Genomic DNA, 22,669 nt, shown 5'->3' with positions numbered 1-22,669 from the left:
TGGCATAATCATATGTTCTTGAAATATGATAGACATAAACTTTTAGTTTTGACATGGGAGAACAATGTTGTGTATTTTTGGTTAATTCATAGAATCATTCTCAGTTCAACACATTTTAGAAAAACATGCACTTTTAAAATATTTTTTACTATAATTTAAAAACAATTTCTGATTTTTTTATGGTACAGGGTAATACATATAATATATATATATATACATATATCATATGTATATATATATATATATATATATAATATGTATAATACCTACAAAATGTAGTCATCAAATGAAAGCCAGGAATAAGCTAATAATGTAATTATTCATTTCTTTTGGTTGAACATTCAAAATCTTTTCTTCTAAGAATTTATAAAAGTGTCAGAAGTTATTGTAAAATTCAGCAGGTTATAGTATTATAAAAATATGATTATTAAGATAAGTATTCTCACAGACATAGAAAATATATTTATAGTGTGAATATATAGGTATTAATTTGTATATTTGCCTTGTGTATATATTATAAAGTATAATGAAATTTAGTTGTATTTTGATACAAATTTCATTTTACAAGTGAATTTTGTCTTATAAAACTTTTAAAACATTAAGAATTATCATGTTTTTGACCTATTATTTTTATTTAGTCTATTTTTTCAGCATCTGTATATTTTCATTAAAATAGCCCCAAACAAAACCCTAAATGTATTGGCTTCAAATGAAAACCTATAAATGGAAAGGAATCACACACACACACACCTGCATACACATGCTTATTCACATGTGCTCATGTACGCACACGCGCTATTTAATTATATGTGTATGCAATGTACTTTAGGACAAAAATTAATATGTTTTATTGAACAAAAATGAAATAGAATGTTCTCAGTATATGAGCCAACATGTAATGACTACTACAAATATAATCTCTCATGGAACTACTTTTGTCCAAGTCTTCAGGATTCTCAAAGCTATGAGGACTTTTTTCTCTGCATTGTTTTCTTTCATATTGCCTCTTTGCCATGCCAGGTATTGAATTCCATAAGCACATATTTTTAGTCCATGTCTTTTAGACATCTGTTTTGCTCAGTGGGAAAAGAAATATCCAATTATAAAACCATCTGGCATTTTGATTTTCAGTTTTAAATTTAAGGTTTCATGCCTTACCTCCACATGCAGTTAAGCAAATGAAAGAAAGCAAAGCTTTGAATTGAGTTATAGCCTTTTGGTGGCTCCTTTCAGCACATTAATAAAAAAAAAAAAGAAAGAATGAAAAGTAAACATCTGTCTGCTCCAGCTGCTAGCATGTTGAGGAGATAATAAAACCCCCTGTGTTTAGGTATCATTTTGTTTTTTACTGACAGATGAGGCATCTTAACTGGCTGTCTTCAGGATGTCTGCTTTTCTATTAAGAGGAATCAAATTCAGTATATTTTCGTAGTCTCTCTGCCCTCCATTAGCATGTCTTGAATACTTCTTGCGAATGGAATGTGTTTTATGATTTTAAATACTGTAGAAAAGTAAAGCTAAACTCTGCTATTACCATCAACAAATTTTAGGGGTAATTGAAAATAATAAGTTGTCTATGTTTTATTACTAGTCCCAGGAAACTGACTAGGTTTCCGGGACCAGGACTAGGCATGATCTCTCTCCTTTACTGCCATTTTTCGACACCAACATAATGCCTAATTCTTTTGTAAATCTTATCCTATGTTGATGGGTAAGTCAGCAAACACCCTCATCAAAGAAGCCTTTCTTTACAGGTAATGACATCAACACAGAAAACTATACCTGTCCACATAATAAAGACACTGATTGTGAACTGCAAATGTTATAACTATACCACATAGGATACTAATACCAGAAAGTCATTGAGGAACAGTCTACCCTGAACAGGTTGCATACACAAGACTGGAACAATTCTTATATCTATGTAAATGTCAATAAGGAGGAGAAAATCTTCATAGGGTTCATGCCATAGACAAAGAGTGGGAGAAGAATAATTAACCTCTCCCAGGATTTCCCTTGTTGATTGTTGAAAAAAAAAAACTAGTATTTCTTGAAACCATATATACACAAATAACAAAAACAGACTCATCGAGTTGTTTGTAATAATCAAAAAATGGACATAAACTTGAGAGATAGATGGGAAGAGCTAGATATTTGATAGCTGAGAGGGACTAGATAAAGAAAAGATAATAAGGGAAGTGATAAAATTATACCCTAATTAAAGTATATTAAAATGTAATAATATATTTGTAAGTTTTTCTGTACTATATATTTAAAGCAATCTTGTGAGAAGTCACTCAGAACTTTTGATGATGATATCAAGTAATCACATGACTAAACTACTTTATTACATAATCATTACTTCATTACATAAACTACTTCATTACATAATAAAATAATCATTAGTTTGAAATTATTAAAACATGTGAAACAATATTCCTTAAAAGTGTAATAAAACCACAAGTCTATAATTTGGAAGCTAGATTAATAAAGGTAATATACCTTCACCTTGAATTTTTGACTTTTTTATTATTATTAACAAAGAAGTTGCTTTTCATTTCACAGTATGTCCATAGCAAGAATATTAATTTCTTCTTCAAAAAGTACTTTGGAGGAGTTCTTCTTAATAGTTTGAGAACACACTGTTAATGTAATTTTTTGTGTGTTTAAGTAGTTTTGAAAATAGTAGCTATTTTTTTGTCTGAAGTAACTTCATTATAAGTAAGAAATGAAAATGAAAATCCCTCCCAGTAAGGACACAAATGGGAAAATACAACATTCAGAAAGAAAATACACAATTTGTAATATTTGCAGTAAATGGACAGCTAGATTGTCCATCCCTGTACATTAATGATCCATCCCAGTTGGACCTTGAATGTTATAAAACCTACCTCTCAAGGTAGATATGCTTACTAAAGCACTCTTGGTACCATATTATGAGGAAAACCAGCTGCTTACTGATTGGATCTGAGGTTTGCTCCATTATCAAAGACAATGGTTAGGTATGTCATAGAGTTGAAACTGCTGATTTTGCTTTCAAAAATAGGAATGTGTTCAAACTACTTTGAAAATACGTATATTTATAGCCATAGATTTGTGTTGTCCTCAGTCTTCATCAGAGAAGCTTCACTTTGAAGGGAATGACACTAATGCAGAGACTCATTATTGATAAACATAATGAGAGCAAGTGATTTTAAAATGCACAGGCTTAAGTGGTACACCAGTATCACCCCTGCCAAGACTCAGACAACAGCACAGAACAGGGACCCTAGAGAATGTAAGAATAGAATGGTGGGAAACAAGGATTTAAAACACTGTCTTATGGACATTCCATTATCCTTATAACATGTATTTACAGTCCTAGGAATTATTTGCATAACATCTGTGTGAGTCAGACTCACTAAATATTCAGTTATAAATTGGAGGGCATCCCATTGGACCCTCCCATCAGAGTTAGTGGTAGTTGAGGGTTGTTAAAAGAAGAAATTTTCAATGATTACAATTTATTCATGATCAGTGGATAGGTTCATACTGATGCCTGAATAGGTAATCCTGGACATGAAAGTGGGAAGAGAGCTCAGTGGAAGGTGGGCATGGTTAGGAGTGGGAAAATGATAACATAGAGAAAGATGGTGAGGATGAACAGAATGTATTTTATACACATATATGGAAATTGTCAAAGAATAAGTTAATTTTTAGAAGGAAAATAGAAGTGTAGTGATGCCTCAGCAAGTATAAGGGCTTGGCTATGTAAGAGTGGGGACTATAATACAGAAACAAATTCTAGATATGCATGGCTGCCTATTTGCATTTTTGCTTTTTTGTTTGTTTTGAAAGTCTAGGTCTTCTCTATTGTCATTATCAACAAACCAGCAACAATTTGGAAGGGATGCTGATATTAATTTAATATCCACCATCAAAACAAATTAAAGACAAAGATCTCTCAAGTTGCTTAGCTGATATGGTGTGAATAAGTAAGGGTGATACTGCTGTTGGAGGTTCAAGTTGCTCATATTATTTTCTTGACTAAGTCCTAGCATATGTTGATGAAAGTTTTCATCTTGGGGATAGCCTCAGCAATCATTTTCACCTCAAAAGGGGTGATTTTACCCATACCTAGGTTCTTCTCTGGGCCCCATGTCCTTGACAGCAAGGATGTATAGAAGAAATAAGTGCACTCTGTTTTCATACAATAAGGACATCTTTTCAATTATGTTCATAGCAGCATTATTTGTAATAGCCAGAGCCTGGAAGCAACTTAGATGTCCCTGAACTGAAGAATGGCTAAAGAAAATGTGGTACGTTTACACATTTACTACTCAGTGGAACAAACAAAAACAAAAACATAACAAAACAAAAACAAAAACAAAACAAAAACAAAAACAAAATAAAAAAAATACTGACTGTTGCATGCAAATGTATGGAACTGGAAGAAACCATTCTAAGTAATGAAATCACAAGAAGACAAACATGGCATGTACTCACTCATATATGGATTTTAGACTTAGAGCATAAGATTACCAGCCTAAAATCCACACTGTCAGAGAAGCTATGAAACAAGCAGGACCCTAAGAGAGTCATACATGGTTCCCTATAGAAGGGGAAAGGGATAAGATCTCCTGAGCTGGGGGCATGGTGGGAGGGGGAGAGGTAGTTAGGAGAAAGGGAAGGGAGGAAGAGGAGGGAAGAGGGGGACACAAGGGAACAGGAGCTTAAGTTGGGGGCAGAATAGAGGAGAACAAAAACAGATATCCACAATAGAGGGAATCCTTATAGGTTTAAAGAGAAATCTGGCACTAGGGAAACAGCCAGAGATCTACAATGATGACCCCAAGTAAGATCAGCTGTCTCTGAACATGGGGAGCTCATGGATCCCAGTCTGATAGCTCGGAAACCAGCATAAGACTTACCTAGACCCCCTGAATGTGGGTGATAGTTAAGAGGACTGGGCAGTCTATGGGGCCTTGGGTAGTGGATCAGTATTTGGCCTTGGTATGCAAATGGACTTTGGGAGCCATTTGCTCTCTTAGCCTAGACACACAACAGAGCTCCTAGGCCCTGCTTGCTCCAAATGATATTAAGACTTTGATGACTCCCCTGGAAGGCCCCACCTTCCCTGGGGAGAAGAAATGGGATGGGATAGGAGGTTGGGAGGCAGGGAAGGAGGGGAGGGTGAGGGAACTGGGATTGATAAGTAAAACAAGCTTGTTTCAAATTTAAATTTTAAAAAGGGGGAAAAGAAGAAATATAGCACTCTACCTTTTTGAACTGAACAAAGAACACTTGATGACTCCTTCCTTTTTGTTCATATTATTTACAAGAGTGAAGGTAAGTGGAAAAGCTGCTCCACCATATGCCACGGACAGTAGCAGAAAGTAGCCTTGGTTTTCATGAGTTCCTTACCTTCCTTCTTGATCTTCCCAGTGAACATGACAAGCTTGTCTTGGAGAATATAATCTTTGAGGATACACTCAGAGATCAAGAGGAAGATCATCTCCTTCCTGCCTTGGCCATCAGTGACAGGCATATTGACTCAAGCTTTATCCAAACCCTTCAGCTCTGCCACGGGTGTGTTTGCTCTAATTATGTCAAGATTTGTCACACCAAAGATCTCACTAGGATTGTACACACCATGCTTCTCAAAGCCTTTTGTTGTGATGATACATGGTGGCATTAACTTATTTGGCAATGATGTAGAGCATAGCATCAGGGCAATGCTGGTCATAGACTGTCTTCAAGGTGGGCAGAATGGTAGCAAGTTGGTATGAAACAGACTATCTAAAGTCATTCCTGGCCTCTTGGGGACTCCATCCAGGATCAGCAGCACATCAAATTTTTGGCAGTCTGGCAGCTGCAAGGTAGCCTTTCACAATTGCTCTCGTCTGGCTATAACTAAGACATGCAGCAACACCAGGCAAATGAGAGATTTATAGAGCATCAGGCGGCTCTCTACCGAGCTGTTCTTCAGAAGGAGCCAATGAGGTTGTCCAGTAACCCAGAAGCTCTTAGCATGGTTAGTTTAGCATTGTTTGGGCCAAAGTGCTGAAACTGTGGTGGAGAGCAGCAGTGGCAAGTAGAGCAAAGTAAAAGCACACAGCATTGTTGGGGTTTGCCTGACCAGGACCTAGAAGTACAGGAGGTAACAACCGACAAGTAACTCCAATGTCTTCCATTCTATGCCAGGGCTTCCCATTTATAATTCCAGCCTAATCTGGTTCATAAAGGATTTTGCTGACCAAGTTGGGTATTCATATTACCATTAGATGTGAGCTCTGGGTTCAGCTGAAGAACTGTGTCAGCCTAAGCCTGAATATGCACTCATATGCTGCATGTCCATAATACAATTGCCTCCATTGGCTCATTTATTTGAATATTTGATCCTTTTTCTCAAGTTGGTGGAACTGTTGGGGAAGTATAAGGACTCTTTGGAGTCCAGGATATGTATCACATTTGGTAGGTTTGGGCATTCAAAAGAATCTTACCATTCTCAGTTTGATCTTTCTGCCTCTTGTTTAAAGATCAAGACTTGAACTGTCAACTGTTCCAGCAATCATGCTTCTGCTCCTCTGTGTGTTTGTTTGTTTGTGTGTGTGTGTGTGTGTGTGTGTGTGTGTGTGATTACTGGATAATTCTCTTTGACAGTCAGCCAGAAATATTTACAAAAAAATTCAGATAAAATAATAGACACATACTAACTTGGGATTATTTCATATAATTGAATAAATAAATATTTATTTGAACATAAATTGAACATAAATAAAAGCAATGGCATCAAACCCTAGTATACCTATCCAACCAAACAATTATTTGACAAATAAATAAGAGTACCTCAATAAATGTCGAAGAGGACAACAAGAACAAAACCTTGACTGAAAAGTAAGTTTAGGAGCTAGTGATAAATGTTAAGCATATGATTAAAGTACTTAAAATCTGTCTCTAGAGCTAAAAAGGACAGCTTAAGGAATTCTTAAGTAAATAGAGGTTTTCGTGAACAAACAATGTCTTAGTCAGAGCTACAAAAATGGTAAAAGTAATCTCTGCAAATTTGACAGATGAGATTGAGTAAAACAAATGATAGCTATTAGCTTGCAATGAAACAAGAGAAAACAAAGTATCTGGACACCTGCACCTTTCCCTACCAAGAAATAAACAATCTTAATCTGCAAATCCATTTGCACTTTGGTATACTGAAATTAGCAAGTGCAAAGAAATTACAAATTTTGATGAATCTTCCACAGAGACTTTCCAACTTAATAAATATACCTTAAACTATCATTATGCATCATGTGATTGTTTTAAACTGATGTACCATGCAAAGACTATTCTGGACTTCCAAAAATCATAACTTCCACACCAGCAAAGTAACTGAAATGAAAAGGAGAGAATGTAATTCAAATGAAATAGGGAAAATAGAAGTTGCACTAAAAGTATATAATTTCCAATGAACTTTGTTAAACATTGGCTAAACAGATAGTAAAAGTTAAAAAAGACAGGTGTTTAGTGGAAATAACAATATCAAAAATTTTATCACAAGCAAAATAAAATATTGATCATCTTTTTGGTAAATCAACTAAAGCTTTGTTAACTATTATTTTGTTTTCTTTACCTGACAAGAGTTATAGCATAATGGTGAGGTTTTCTTTATATTTTCCTTTTGTAACTCCTCTTCCAGTCTTCTTTTTACCATTTTCTAGACCAAAAAAATCATGTAATTATTTGCCAATTTTTAAAATTAGGTTTTATTTTAATGATATTTTATTGAACTTTAAAAAGAAACATTTTTCTTAATTCTTTCAGAATTTCATATAATGTATTTTTATGTTATTAGCCCCACTTGTAAGTGCTACAACTCTGAGGGGAAAAGTATCCTGGCAGTCCTGAGCCAAGGAATGCCACAAAGTCATACCACAGAAGGAAGCTCACATGAGTGGTTCACTAGGAAAGACACAAGAGGGTGTCTGTCCCTTCTCTGGAGTGAAGCAGCAAAGAATTAAGCAGGAGGAAGGGTTGATATAACTTTTTTTTGTGACCAGAGCTCTCCAGGGTGGCCAGGGATTGGTGGAACTTTGTGACCTGATCGTGAATGTTTTTTGTTTGTTTGTTTGTTTGTTTGTTTGTTTTACCACTGTAGGGTGGATCTTGACTTACTGCATCTTGAGGGGTTGGTAATGGCACTTAAGGACTTTAGAGTGGTTTTGTGGGTTGGGGGAGGCCTAGCCACTGGTGATCTCCTTAGGGACTACATTCCCTCCTTTATGTATACTATTGATTTGAAAAAGTAAATAAGGGGTCAGGGAAGTGGAGGCAATTAACATTTGACTACTTCCTATTAAATGGGAGCATCAAAGTGTTTGGGTAAAACTTGATCTTCACTGTCAGGGTATAACCAATATTTCCAGTCCTCTGGCTCATTACCTAGGAAGCAGTAATCCTTAATCCCAACAGATTAAGATTTTTTTTTTAAAGAAATCTTTGAATGGAGTTTTGAAGAAATACAGATAAATTTATAAGGTAGGGTGGTACTAGTAGGATTAAGAAAAAAAGAATGGTTAAAGAAGGGCACTATGAAATTCCATATTGGACTGTCAATGATCTACTGGCCAGAGGAATCCAGATATTTCTTATATTTTTGAACTACATATGGAGTTATTCTCTTTTACTACACCTGACTGGTTGACATAAAAGCAACATCTCTCCCTAAGCAAGAGACCAAGACCTCTACTGTCTGCTGTAACTCTGTTACTTGTTGATTTTGTAAGACTAATGGGGCAAGAGATTCTGTTTGGCTCTGGAGAGTAAGGATGGTCAGAGTCACCCTTTGAATATCCTGGATTACTGATGACATAGGAAAGTAGGTATTCCTACTGCTGCCTACTCAGGATTACTAGAAGAGTAGGACGCAGGCAATTCATTTGTCATGTCATGCCACTATAAACTCTGTGATAGGAACAAACAAGGATTCTTCATGGAGGAAGGAGTTTGGGGATGGTGTACCAGCTCTTGTTTTAGGGGAAAAAAAAGAATGCCAGGACACAAGTCCCAGACTACCCAGCATATAGGAAGCAACAAACTTGAGTGGCACAGAGACCTGACACATTGTGAATGCTTGGACATAGGTGTTGGGTGGTAGTCCCCAGGATCAAGTTATTAGTGCAGTCTGCAGTATTCAGAGGGCCTACAAAATGTGTTTCTGAGGATATACAGCAGTCTGTAATAATGGAGAGAGAGATATGGGAGAGATAAAGGGTGATGTTGATATTTGGCTCACAGCAACAAATAAAGGGTAAGGTGAGAGAATCTGATAAGCCAATGGGAAAGTCCAGAAGGGACAAACAGACAACATTTTCCAAACAGGCAAGCCAAAGTGTTATTTAGTAGCAATTAAAACAGCTCAGATTTGTTCTGTGGTATTTGAAGGACAACATCGGTAACTTCTTCAAGTTTCTGACCATTTTTTTTTTTTACAATGATGTTTCTTTTGGTTATAAAGAAATCAGGCATAGGGTATAAGGTCCAGTGAAAGAGATAAGAATAAGGGAGTAAGAGGGCATTGGATTTTCCTTCAGCAACTTGATAGACCTCTAAGTAGGAGTTTAGAGACAAGAAAGAATCCTAGGAGGTCATGAAGAAGCTATGAGAATTATAGGATGGAGGTGAGGGACTGGGAGGGACATGGACTGAAGGAAGCTACAGGATTCAACATGCAGCTTCTTGGGTGGGAGAGTAGGAAGGGTTTTAACAGAGGAAGAGGAGTAGGTGTCTTAATAACTAGAGAGTTACACCCATGCTAATGTCACAGAGGGCATAGCAGGGGGCAGAAGCCAAAGACTGGACACATACCAAGTGTGTGAGGAGAAATGGATGGACAGAACAGTTGAAGGAAATAAGTAGCTGAAGAGGTAGACTCTAGAATTTGCAACCAAATGTGATGGGTAGAGAATGAGTCAGTTTGGAAATTGAATGGTGAGCGTAACTGAAAGGGATGTGTAATATGCTTTACAAATGTTATTGGAAAAGAGAGAACTAATGAAGTAGATACTGTCTTGAGATCCTTATATGTTAGAATGTGGGACAAGGGAGTAATAGGTAGCCCAAAGGTAAGGAAGGTTAGCTTTGATCCATCTATATGAAGGATAGCTGCAGTCAGAAGTACATTCTTATATATGAATGCATGGAGGTGTAGCTTTAGTACCTTATTAAATATACATTGTTTTAAAACCCTATCCTTCATAAACTGAATCCAGTGGCCAGAAAGCCCAGAGATAAATTCTGAGTTCTGGCCTTCAAAGAAGCCATAGCAAGCAGTGTTAGCAGTGATAGCTGTCAGCTGGAAAGTGAAGTGAAAGCAAAAACAAAAGCAATTAACACAAAACACAGAAAGCTCACACACTCAAGGAAGACCAGTCAGAAAACAACAAACAACAATAAAAGAAACCTGCCTTGGCCACCATAATTCATGCATTCCACTAAGCCTGACCCCTTTTCATCTCAGCTCCCATGTTTACAATGAAATTTGCAGACATGCCAGAAAACATAGACCCAACTGCATACAAAAAGGAGATGCACAAATCTTACCAAATAACCAGAATCAGGCAGTTGGGCTACATCTCACCCTTTTCTCTGAACGGAAGGAAAAGTGTTTTGTATTGGGATGACATAAGAATGTTTGAATATAGAGTGGTTGTTGGTGTCCTACACCCATGGATCCACTTGGAAGGCTAATTATGGATACGGTGTATCAGATTGCATGGTTTTGAAGAGAATGAGGATTGCAAAGGCTGGAGAGTCTGGGGCCAAGCAGATAGAGGCTCCTACTTAAGATAGGAAATCCCTTCCCAGCAAAGAGACAAACAGGTGGATAACACTAAGAAGGAATGGGTAATAGCTAAGTGGTGCAATTTGATGAATCTGGTAAGGCTGTCCTGTTTCTCTGACAATAGAGAACCAAAAAAGGAGAGGTGGGTCCCCAACACTCCATCAGGATTGAAAAGGTAGACTCAATGTCCAGATGGAAGGAGATGGTTCAGCTTGATACTGTGATGACAAACCAAGGTACCATACTAGAGATAATCAGGCCAAGGGAGCCCATGCTCCCACCATCATCCATGGCCAGACCTATGAAATCAATTAGAGGGTTATCTGTACCTGATATGCTCAGGCCATGAGGGATGTTAGGTTAATCAATACCCCACTGACCTTCTTGATGGTGATGACTGAGGTGGTTTATGAGGACTCAGGAAGACAGGGACCCAATGAATCTCCTGACAGCATATAAAACAGAGACAAAGAGCTTCCTTTGGAAGGCAATGGAGCCCAGATACTACTATCGCTGGCTGAAAGGCCTTAGGCAGCATTAGGTACTTCATTTTCTGTCTTGTTAGCTCTCCCATGGTACACTTTGAAGGTCTGTGGAGTCAGGGGTCCTTTCTGTAAACATTTAAGTTTGGCCCTAATATCAGGAAAAATCCATGAGATTGGTATATTGTTGGGGGGGAGAGGCTTTTCAAAAGTAGTCTAGGAATTGTGATGGGTTTTCATGATTTTCCTGTATGACCTCTTGGAATTTTTTTCATAGTTTACTCCTTTAAAGGTGGAGTTATAAACTGTCCTAGCAAGGATGACCACTTGGGTATTATAACTACATTCAGAGTCCTGGTTGCGGACTACTTCAACCCAGAGTGGATGGGTAACATATGTTTGATGGTATCTATCTGCATGTGAATGGGTTCCTGGGACCCAGACTTTCCTGGGATCCTCAGGAATACTATTAATATTGAGAATCATATATACATGATGGTAAAGGAGGTTGTAAGATTGGGTGACATACTGGAAATCTTTACTAGAGGTGGAAGAATTAGCAGTGTGTGACCACAATTCTTTCTATTTGACAATGTTCACTTAAGAGGAAGAGAAAGTTCTGGTGTTGAGGCCAATATTGGGGGTGGCTTCATTAGCATGATCAAAAGTAGTTGAGGAATTGTCTACTTTGATCTTCAGAGCAAGAAGGATACACACACACACACACACACTTACATACTTACATATATATGTATATATATATACATATATATGTATATATATCTTATTTTACATATAGGTCCCAGTTCCCTCTCCATCCATCCATCCCATGCCCCTGACTCTCTTTCACATGCCAACCCCCTTTCACAGGGAGGGTGATGCCTTCCAGGAGGGATCATCAAAATAAAGTCATTTGGAGTAGGGTATAGGGCCTTACTCCTGCCTCTAGGCTAAGGGGAGTATCCCTCCATGGGGAATGTGCACCTAAAGTCCATTTGTGCACCAGGGATACATCCTAGTTCCACTGTCAGAGTTCTATTAGAATGCTCAGACCTTCTGAGACCCATATTCAGGGGTTCTGAGTGGGTCCAATGCTGGTTTCCCAGCTATCAGTCTGGGGGTCCATGAGCTTCCCCTTGTTCAGGTCAGTTGTTTCTGTGGGTTTCTGTAGCCTGGTCTTGGATCCTGTTTCTAATGACTCCTCCCTCTTTGCAACTGGATTCCAGGAGTTAGGCTCAGTGTTTATCTGTAAGTGTCTGCTTCTGTTCCCATCAGCTACTAGATGAGGGCTCTATGATAGCATATAAGTTAGTTATCAATCTCATTATCAGGGAAGGTCATTTAAGGCAGCCTTTCCAATGTTGCTCAGATTGGTTTCTTCAAGTTTCATCCATTTGCTGTGAATTTCAAGATTCCATTGTGTCCCCCACCCCCGCTCCACTAAGTAGTATTCCATTGTTGTGTAAATTTTCCACATCTTCTTTATCCATTCTTTGGTTGAGGGGCATCTAGGTTGCTTCCATGTTCTTGCTATTACAAATAATGCTGTGATGAACATAGTTGAACAGATGTCTTTTTTGCTTGGATGTGGATCATTTGGATATATGCCTAAGAGTGGAATTGCTGGGTCTTATGGTAGACTGATTTTCATTTTCCTGAGTAACTGCCATATTGATCTTCAAAATGGTTGTACAAGTTTGGACTCCCACCAGCAGTGGAGAAGTATTTCCCTTTTCCCACATCTTCTCCAGCATAAGGTATCATTGTTGTTTCTAATTTTAGCCATTCTGATAGGAGAAAGATGTTATTTCAGAGTTGTTTTGTTTTGCATTTCCCTGATGGCTAAGGATGTTCAGCATTTTCTTTTCTTAAGTGTCTTTCAACCATTTTGAATTCCTCTATTGAGAATTCTCTATTCAGTTCTGCATCCCACTTTTCAATAGGGTTATTTGATACTTTGTTGACTAGTTTCTTGAGTTCCTTCTATATTTCAGAGATCAACCCTCTGTCAGATGTGGGATTGGTGAAGATCTTTTCCCATTCTGTGGGTTTCCATTTGCTCTTGTAGACTATGTCTTTTACCTTACAGAAGCTTCTCAGTTTCAGTAGGTCCCATTTATTAATTGTCAGTTGATCTCAGTATCTGTGCTACTGGTGTTATGTTCAGGAAGCAGTCTCCTGTACCAATTTGTTCAAGGGTACTTCCCACTTTCTTCTAAGAGGTTCAGTGTGGCTGGATTTATTTGGACTTAAGTTTTGTGCATGATGATAGACATGGGTCTATCTGCAGTCTTCTACACACCATCATCCAGTTGTGCCAGCACCATTTGTTGAGATGCTTTCCAAGGAGAATTTTTTTTCTATGTGTATGTTTTGTTTTATTTTTGTTCCTCCCCCGCTTAATTGGCTTATACCAGGTGTCACATTTAATAAATAAGTCACATGCTCAAATACAACCTTTCCAAACATAATAAAGACATGGCTGTTATTCAAGTGGCTGTCCCCTCTCATTGTGGGAAGGAAACATCTTATATAATGGTGGCTATATATGTGTTTCCTTTAAGGTTATCTGTGTATAGATTTTTAACTATTATTCCTGGTGTTATGAGTTTTAAGTTAATACTTTATTACAGTTTTGAGAGTTTTATTCATACCCAATATGCTTACAAAATATTGAGGTACAGAAAATTTACACAATAGTCATACAGAAAACTTTTGTACCTTAGCAGATGTTTGTGAGTTTAAAATAAAACAAAAGGAGTAGCAATATTTTCCAACCGGGAATAGTCTTTCTTTTAATTATATTTTGCTTTCCTTTTTTTTTTTTTGTCACATACTCAGGTGGCTCACCTGATATGTGAGCATTTGGAGGAACCTTGTAAATAAACATCCTTGGCTCCAGAGGTCAGGTGTAGATTCTGGAGGTTTTCTTTTCTTTTCATTTCTTTTTTAATTTAAATTTGAAACAAGGTTGTATTACATGTCAATCCCAGTTCTGTCAACCTCCCATCCTCCCCTATCACTCCCACTATAACCCAGTCCATCCCTTTCCTCTCCCCAGGGAGCGAGATGCCTTCCATGGGGAGACTTCAAAGTCTGTCATATCATTTGGTGCAGGGCCTAGGCTATCCTCCATGTGTCTAGCTAAGAAAGTATCACTCTATGTGGGATGGGCTCTAAAAGGCATTTCATAGGGGAATGAGAAAAAATGGAATACATCATTCTCATGGGTTAGATGCAGGAGGGACAGTGTCACTGAAGCCTATAGTTGTATGTGTCCGAAGGATTTAAGGACAACCAAATTATGACCAAACCATTAAGTGAGCCATCACTGCACTTAATAAGGATCAGTGGCTTAGCCTCTCTAAACCCAAGGAGAGCAGATTGTGAGGAAGAATACATGTAGCTCCAAAGAGAAGGCAGAAAGAGAAGGCAACAAAGGGCACAATAGCTCAGTTGGACCTAAAGAACGTTCATGACTGTAGCTATAAAAGTAGAGGACAATGTCAGGACATAGCCGTTAAGATGATGGCTGGCATTCCTCCATCTCCAAGAGAACATAGAGGTGCCAGACCCTCAATGGTTACTTCCTAGGACTCAAAAAAGTGTTTATACAAACAAAATATAGGTACATGTGTATGAGGTACGGTATGACCTTTGAAATCAAGGTTAGTCTGCTGCAGGTGGACAGAGATGAGGGCTGTGGCCCCAGTGTAGTTCAGACCCTGAGGGGGAGCACAAGCAATTAGGATAGGTGAATTATATCACCAATGTAAGTGTTCACACTCTGATGCAAACATCCTGGCAATTGTGAGATAAGGAATATCACAAAGACACACCATACAACAAAGCTTACACAAAAGAGTCATTGGGAAAGACACAAGAGGGTGACAGCTTCTGCTCAGAAGCAGCAAAGAACTGAGCAGGTGCTAGGCTTGATACAGGGTTTGGGGGGGAGGCAGAACATTCCAGGCTAGCCTGAGATTGGTGGGAATCGGTGACTTGATCTTAGCCTTTTTTTCCCCCCTTTTAGTGCATATCTAGGCCATGCACATCCTGAGAAACTGGAAATAGTCATTATGATCTACAGAGTAGTCTGCAGGGTGGAGTCTGGCACCTTATGCTCCTTGAGGATCTTACAACACTTCCCTATACACCCAAGTTTTAGCCTCTCTGTCTCCCCAGCCAATACAATCTAGTATTTGTTAGACAAATAATATCAGATGTGGGGATTACTCTAGTGTATGGAATCCATGACTACTTTACTCCTGTAGGCTTCAAGCCCCTAAAGCTAGCACCACATAGATTATAGTACCAAGTTTAGTTCTCTCCCCAAATCATATTAGCAGCAGAACTTAAATTCAGTTGATATTTAGGATCAGAATGCTAGCTTGTTGGTGTATTTCCTGAGGGTACCTTTCCCTTAATTCCTGTGCCTACCAGTTTGACTTTCCTCAATGGTGTGTTCTTTTAGTCTTCAAGATGTTCGTTTTGCATTTCTTCATGTAGCACTTGCTCTTTTCACTGTTGACCTGCATACATGTCACTAATAATAACCACTCCACAGATTAAGTATTATGTTGCCTTGAAATTTTCTTTGCCAAAAGCATTAGCAAGTATCTTTTAATTTAGCTTCAGAAGACATTTTGAGGCACAGACAAAATGAAAAGCAATTTTGTCTACATATCACAGGAATAGTCTGTTTCCCTTGTTTAAATATTCTCTTTGAAACCTATTGACCGGTGCCTCTATGGTCTATGCTGCTTTAGTGTTACTTTCTTCCCAGCTCTTGCTAGGTATATCCTATTAAATCATGCTCATAGGAAGCATTCAATCACTGAGCTAGTCAAAAACCAAAAGTCTTCCAAATTCCTCCAAAAAAGCAACACAATCAGGTTCTTCATGATACCTCATTCCTGGTAGAAACTTTTTTTTAATTAATATTACATTGCTGTGATAAAGTGTCATGGCCAAGTTCACTTTTGGAGTACTTTGTTTTGGCTTGTATTTCAAGAGAAGTAAAAATCTGTCAAGACAGGAAAGCCTGACATCAGGCAAGAAATGCAGCTCACTTAATCGCACAAAGCAGAAAAAGCAAAATAGAAGCTTATAAGGCATTTAAATCTCAGAGCTTACTCCAAATGGTAAAATTCCTTTAGCATGTCCCTGCCTCCTAAGTTTTCCCCTAATAGTGCCGCCAACTGGAGACCATGTATTAATATATGTACACCCATGGAGGACATTCTGAGTCAAATCATTACACAAATAAATATAGAAACATGGCATTGGCATAAATATAGACATATAAAGCAGCAATTCTCACCCTGTGGATAGCGAGTCCATTGGGGGATTCATATAAGATATCCTGAGTATCATATATATATATATACATATATATATATATATTATGATTCATAAAAGTAGTAAAATTACAGTTTCAAAGTAGTAATGAAATAATTTTATCATTTGTAGTCACCATAACATAAAGTACTGTATTAAAGGGTCACACAATTAAGAAGGATGAGAAACACTGATATAGAGCATATAATTGCACACAGGAACCAGAGGGAAAGTATACATATTCTTGAGAAACATCAAAATCAAATGTGAGAAAAAATACATAATCTTCAAGAAATGGTACTAGAAAATTTAGTATCTGCATGGATAATAATCAAATTTTAAATTGCTAGAAAATAACTACAGATAGAAAGTCTTAAGTTGTACCCACAAGAAACAAATGCCTGACTAGGAAGCCTATAGTTCAGTAAGTAAAGGCAATAATCAGTAAATGATTATGAAATTTCATTTTTTTCAAATAAAATTTTCAGCAAAGCCAAAACCCAATGAAATGTGAAGAGTGCTTTCTAGTCATTCATCTGAAAGAATAATAATACCTTAAAAATAAAATGAACTAGGCAGCTGCAGCAAGAAGGATGGTGGGGGAGCGGCATAAAGCAGTGCGATGTGGGGAAGGTAGCTAAGAGACCTCAGTGGGAGCAGGATGGGGGGGGGGCACACGCCGCCGCTGCCAAGCAGGAAATCATCTCCTGTGTGGACCATATCAAGTTCGACTTGGAGATCGCCATGGAGCTACAACTCGGGGTGCAGCTGCTGCCCTTCCGTGAAATGGACAAGTTGGGTGCTGCTGTCTGTGAATTCATTTTGAAAGCTCCATGTAGCAAGGGTGGCATGTGTCCATTCTGCCACATTAATGGTGAGAAGACAGTTGTATACAAACATTGGCTAAGAAGACTCTACAAGAAAGAGGATCATTGTGAGTTCTTACATGAGTACGACATGACCACAATGCTACTTTTACTCCAAGTTCCTGGGAATGCAGCAATAAGGAATGACCATGCACATCCACCCTGAATCCAAGATCAAGGACTGCCCTTGGTATTACTGCAGCTTCTGTAAGCATGATTCCCTGTGCAGGCACCGGAACACTTGAAGAGTCATTTGTGCGAATTACCTAGCAGGATTCTGCCCTGAGTGACCCTCATGTAAATTCATGCACCCTCGATTTGAACTGCCTCCAAGAACCACTGAGCAGCCCCCCACTCCCACAGCAGACACAGCCTCTAACAAAGCAAAACAACAATCCACCATTACAAAGGTCATCCTCCATGATCCAGTTAACCAGTCAGTATTTACTTCCAGTCAGCAGAGAGCACACTAGATCACAAGGGGTGGGGTGGGAGGGATGAAAAAACAGTAGTGCAGGCAACTCTGGACCTTGGCCAGCGGTTGGAGCAAGTCACTTGCTACAAGTGTGGAGAAAAGAACACTATGCCAACAGATGCACCAAAGAGCATTTACCTTTTCTCAGTGGACAGTGACAACAACTGGAATCTGGGGAGCAGCCTGAGAGCCCTGCTGCTGGGAACAAGCACTTAGCTGCTGACTGTAGTGCTGGCAGGACTGGCTAGGGCTGCAGGTACAACTGCCAGGACTCATTTTGAGGGGCGCCATGTCTGTCCTATCATTTTGCTGTATTTGTTTGTTTGTTTGTTTTTAAAGAAGGAACATGTGCTTCAGTTGGGTCCTTTGAGCTAGTTTGTTTCGACATCAGTGCCTCATTTTTTAGACTCCCTGCAAACTATCCCCTTGGGGAGATAGAATCTGAGAAGGGCTATACTTCCTGGTCTGGTGTAGAGGATGGCTAGCAGTTCCCCTCAGGGCTTCATTAAACACCAGGACTGGAGAGGATGGGTGGATCATGTGGGGCTGTGGCCAGGTCAGTCTCCTTTCTGCATATCCAGTTGGAGCCTCAAGCTGTGCCTATGATGTGATTTGAACTAGGGATCCCTTCCAGACAAACATGGGGGCATCCACGGCCTGCCACGGCCCTGGATCTTTAGGTGTCAGGATCCCTGGCTGAGCTTCTTTTCCGGGCTTGCTTTCCCATGGACCACCTACCTGATAGTGCTGTGGGTACACCTTCAGCCAGTGCTATAGACCATCTTTAAATAGCTGACTCAGCTGACCTGTGCTTATCTCCTGCTAAACAAGATCTATGCTGTCACTCAGAACCCTGTGGCATACAGAGGCCACCCATCCTTGAGCATAGAAAATGTGAATCCATCACCTGCAACCTGCTGGGCAAGTGGGCCTATCCAAGTTCAGTTATAACAATACGTACTTGTTTTATTTTTTAAGGTAAAATGAACTAGTAAAAATTAAAGAACAAATAATACAATATATAAATAAGTATATAAACCAAGTATAAGTTTATTACAAGTATACAAGGCCAATAAACATGTGAAATAAAAAGATGCTCTGTTACTTTAGCAACATGGGGTCTATAAATCAAAACTACATTGATATCCCATCTCACACAATAAAACAAATAATGGCAAGATAATATAAAGAACACCTATATTCCTGGTAAAAATGTAATTGATCTGCTGTTTTAAAAGATAAAACTTTATTCATAAAACTAAACATACAGTGCTGTCTGATCCCTGTATAAATATCTTAGAACATTTCTTCTATGTAGAAACATGTCATTCTTGGGAGTTGTTCATTAACACTCAAATAATCACAACTCTGAATCCTCTGGACATTCCAGATATTACCAAGAGACAAAGAGCCAGGGTTATATGAGCAGTAACAATATGTGGCGAGAGTGGAATGTGACACTTTCACAGCTGCCTTCAGGTTGTGCAAGAAGCCACAGAGTTCTAGCTTTCATGGATTGTGTGTCTTCTTCAGTGCTGGGATGAGAGTTTTGATGCTATAGCTTTTGAATTATCTACATCCCTGTAACGCCTCATTGTACTTCAGCAAGATACCCAGTGAACTCATGTCAAGATCATCAACTGGATTTTGTGGAGATATTATTTGATCTGCTCTCACAATATTTGTTCATGTCTCCCCATAAAATGTTGTACAATAATCTCTTAATATATTTCTGAGGCAATATCTCAAAATACATAAAAGTTGCCTATACACACATGATTATACTGTTAGTCTTCACAATAGACAAGCTATAAAATTCATATAATTTCTCATCAATCTATGGTTTGCATGTGTGTGTGTGTGTGAGTGTGTGTGTGTGTGTGTGTGTGTGTGTGTGTATGTTATATATTTAGGACATCATGTAAATCAAAATCAAATACAAAAAGTCAAGCAATTCATGTTTGTACCCTCATGTCCAAGGCAAAAATAAATAAATAAATAAAAAATGAATAAAAAGTCAATCTGAAAGTAGCAACAACTACCACAATAAATTAATTAATAATAACAAATAAATAAACCAATTTTAAAAGTCAGAACCCATGCAAAACAGGATAGGAATCAACCCAAATATGTAAGATTTTAGTAAATAATTTTGGCAAAATTGGACTGTTAAGCTCTGATGAACTAATAATGTAAAATTCTTCTTTATGAATGGGCAAGACTACAATGGCATACTTATATAAACACGTAGACATTGGGGCCACTAGTCTACCACGTTTGATATACTCTGGATAGCTGAGACACCAGTCAAGCAAAATTTGAGTATACAAGAGTCGAAAGAAAAATTAAATGTTTGGTGTAGGAAAATAATTCCATCATTATTGACCAAAATTTCATGATTATGGATCAGTTGTGTAGCTGTTCCACAGCAGAGAAAATGATGGAATAGTAGTTAAAAATACAGAAAATTGAATTAAGATATGTTTTGCTATTATTTTAATACTTATGAGAGCATAATAGTACAGATATATGATATTCAGTTATTATCTGCTCTAAATTGTTTTGTTTTAGCATGTAGGAAAGAAGTTCTATCCTTGTGAAAAGGAGCTGCTTCTTATTGCCAACTCATTTCGGCCATGGTTTATCTTAGCAGATTATGTTGGCATATTTTCATTTCACTTAAAAGTGGTGGAATGTAAAAGTGTGACATGGGATCAAATTTGAAATTGCTTCATCATAATAACGCAATGTCAGGTCAGTACATAAAATGGAAAATAGTCCCCCAAAAGAGAGAAATAATATGGAGTACTTAGAGATTCAACCGACCTTTAAGAAGCTTTAGATAGCATAAGACCATAAAATTGACATTTTAGTTTTGATTTTGCTATTGCTGCCTTTGCTCTCTGATATGAGCTTTCATGGAACTTGTAGGAGGATTAGCCATCACAGCTGACTCACCTACTGCTTTCTATTGATCGTTTTCAATCTGCAAATCTTCTGTGTATTGAGCCAACTCAGAATTCTGCGTTTAAGATGGCATGCATACCAAAATTGATTCCCAGCAGTTTAAGACACTGGAGTGGAAAACTCTCATATAAACACTGACCTCGTTTAAGCTCAGCCCCATACTAAGGCTCTCACAGGCAACTCTATTCAAAACAAAACAAACAAACAAACATAAAAACAAATATTGATTGTCCTATTAAAGATGAGGGATCCACACTATCTATAATTCTACATACTGCATGTTTCTACTACAAAAGTTTTCAATCCACTAAATTTAACTCTACAGGAAAAGATTGAAGCTACATTATTTCCCTAGTAAATTATTCTGAATAGTCTGCTAGCCATATAGAAGTATTAGGTTATTTTTAATTTAATGAACATTCAATAATATTAGATATTAGGATGTTTCATAATATCCATGTATTATGAGCCTTTTATTGTTATTTATTGTAACTAAATTATTAGCTATTCAGTGAAGATGCCATGAAATAGATTATGCTGATAGCATTGGGTCTACACATGTCCTACCCTCTTAAGCTCTGTGTAATATTTATAAACTTGTAAAAGTTATGACAAAATAATATACAAAAATCATGTGACAAATACTTAGTATGATGAAAGCTCGAAGCTTTGGAAAATGTACAATTTTCTAGAATCTGTGCTGAAGTGTTTATATTGGAACTGTTGTTAGTGTCAGTAACCTTGTCGAAAATTTGGAAATAATACCAGAAATCCTTCCCTCACAAATCAGTTGACAGGATAAAATCTTATGTTGTATATGAAAGTGAATGTTAAATTATACAACATATAAATATAGTCTATCAATGAATTTAAAATTCTACACAGATTTATTTTAATGGTGATATATTTGATTGGGTCTTATATAGTGTTCTCAGTGAAGGCTTCTGACAGTATGTCATAAAATAAAATTGATATTTAAAATAACCCAAGAAAATGTTATGTACACATTGAATATGATCCTGTACACATTACTGTGCCAAAATTTGTGCTTTTCTGTGAATGGTATTTAAGAGAAGCATATCACAGTGCTAAAAGAATCAGCAGTGTTGAAAGTGTGCAAGTGTTACTGTTACTGGATAGTGTTTTAGATATGTGAACATAAATTTGATTGAACAAAAATATAACTGAAGTTAAAGAAAATATACAAATACCTTTTCAGTGGAATTTAGATCAACAAAGTTGGGAGCTTAAATCTAAAGGAAGTGCTAGGTGAAAAGAGGGGGAAAGAAGGGGATGTGAACTAAGGTGAGTTGTTATCATGTAAGTATTACTACAACTCTAAACAAGCTTGACATAGTTTTTTCATGAGAGAGATACAAGTACTTTTCTTTTAGAAGCTTGATAATCTTGGTCAGAGAATAAAAGTAATGGGGGATATCCTTTAGTGTATATATTTCTCAAATTGGTTGATGAATAACATACGGTAGCAAATAGAGGCAGGGAGATAGGTGGGACTAGGAGATGATTAGAATTCTAGAAAGTGTAGGTAGACAGTAGACTCTATGTGAAACTGGGAAGGTAAGACACACCTTCTCTGGTAAGATAACACCATGTGGAAATATTTAGAGGAATATAAATGGGTTAATAATTAAGACAGGACAAGACAATAAAAAGCTCCAGACATTGGCCAATTGTTAAGAAGTATTGTTTAAATATGATTTGT

General features: G+C 37.6%; 2 pseudogenes; one reads left to right on the top strand and one right to left on the bottom strand.

Annotated features, from left to right (window-relative positions):
- Positions 1-4,033: 4,033 nt before the first annotated feature.
- On the bottom strand, positions 4,034-6,173 carry LOC127224493 (malate dehydrogenase, mitochondrial-like; annotated as a pseudogene).
- An 8,775-nt stretch (positions 6,174-14,948) lies between these two features.
- On the top strand, positions 14,949-18,195 carry LOC127224492 (cleavage and polyadenylation specificity factor subunit 4-like; annotated as a pseudogene).
- The last annotated feature ends 4,474 nt before the right edge of the window (positions 18,196-22,669 follow it).

The sequence above is a fragment of the Phodopus roborovskii genome, unplaced genomic scaffold, assembly GCF_943737965.1.
Source record: "Phodopus roborovskii unplaced genomic scaffold, PHOROB, whole genome shotgun sequence".
NCBI classification, from domain to species: domain Eukaryota; kingdom Metazoa; phylum Chordata; class Mammalia; order Rodentia; family Cricetidae; genus Phodopus; species Phodopus roborovskii.
The sequence above is the reverse complement of the archived record's forward strand: the minus strand, read 5'-3'. Positions and strand labels throughout refer to the sequence as shown.